At 36.2% G+C, this 1,511-nt stretch overlaps 1 protein-coding gene across 3 annotated transcripts in view; it reads right to left on the bottom strand.

Moving 5' to 3' along the window:
• IPO11 (importin 11) overlaps window positions 1–1,511 on the bottom strand; it is a 262,132-nt gene that overhangs the window by 246,728 nt on the left and 13,893 nt on the right. The gene's annotated exons all lie outside the window — the stretch shown is intronic.

The following is a 1,511-nucleotide window of genomic DNA, read 5'->3' as shown; positions in this document are numbered from 1 at the left end:
GCACACCTGTAGTCCCAGCTACTCAGGAGGCTGAGGCAGGAGAATTGCTTGAACCCAGGAGGTGGAGGTTGCAATGAGCCAAGATGGTGTCACCGCACTCCAGACTGGGTGACACAGCAAGATTCCATCTCAAAAACAAACAAATAAATAAAGTTCCTTCTTTGATACAAAAAGAAAAAACAGGAAGGAAAAGCTATCTAACTGATTTTGAGCAAGGCACTGAAGTGAGATAACACAGCTTAGATTAAATTTAACAGACTATAATTTATAACGAGCGGTTAGGCAAACTTTTTGCTGAGTTAAGAGATCATCAGTCCTCTCTCCAAATATAGACATCTTTGATTGGTAGTTTCCATTTACTGGTTGAGGACATCATTGTCTATAAAGCTATACCTTAAAACAATCTCATTCTTGCCATAAAGAGCTCAGCGCGTCATTGTATTCATAAAATTCGTTAGTTCAAATATGCATGTGCTGTATGCCAAGTAATGCTCCCACAGTTAATCACTATTCTACATTTTATCATTAAAATAAGTTTTCTCTCAGTTGTGAGTCCATATAAGTTAACAATAAACATAATTTTCCTATCACCTTGGAGACACTCATATCAATTCTCTATAGTTTAAGTATTTTGTTTTATTGATCAAGACACTGTGGCCAAAAGATGTTAAGGAGATAAACTGACTTCTCTAAGGTCGCAGGCTCATTAGTGACATTTCTAGAACTTTAAATGCAAGTTTCCTGTCTCCACCCAGTACTCCCTAAAGATTATACACTTTTACTTCTGTTCAGTGCTGTCCATTGATATCTCAACTTAAATTAACTGGGAATTTTTAGCTTTAGACTTGAGAAAGAACAAAAATACATCAAGTTCATAACCTATCTGCCTAATAAATTATACATCAGAACTGAAGACTGAAATTGATGGAGTCATTGAAGATACTCTACACAAGGTTAACAAGGTGAAGATTAAGAGAAGAATTTTATTAATACATAACTCAAACAAAGGTTTATTATACAGAATATACTAGGAACCCTTATGAATCAACAAGACAAATATACAAGAAAAGTGAACAAAGGGTGTAAGCAGAAAATACATAGAAAGGAAGAGTTAAATGTTTAATTAATATTAGAAGAGATGCTATCTCACTGGTTATCAGGGATTTAAAATCCAAACAGTGAAAAACTACTTTATGATCATCAGACTAGCAAAAATTACAAAGTCCAGAAATATTCAATGCTGGCAAGAATGCGCGGAAACAGAAACTCTTACACATTGCTACTGGGAATATCCATTAATACAACTTTGGAGAGCTATCTAGCAGTCTCTAAAAGAAATTAAGTGTGAGTATATATTTTGTGTATTCTATGACCAGGACACACAGAGGATAACACACCACATAAAAAAGGTGGCTTACGCCTGTAATCCAACATTTTGGAAGGCCGAGGCAGGCGGATCACTTAGAGTGCAGGAGTTCGAGACCAGCCTGGGCAACATGGAGAAACCCCAC

Source organism: Mandrillus leucophaeus, unplaced genomic scaffold (genome assembly GCF_000951045.1).
Source record: "Mandrillus leucophaeus isolate KB7577 unplaced genomic scaffold, Mleu.le_1.0 Scaffold403, whole genome shotgun sequence".
NCBI lineage: Eukaryota > Metazoa > Chordata > Mammalia > Primates > Cercopithecidae > Mandrillus > Mandrillus leucophaeus.
This window is presented reverse-complemented; position numbering and strand designations above follow the sequence as displayed.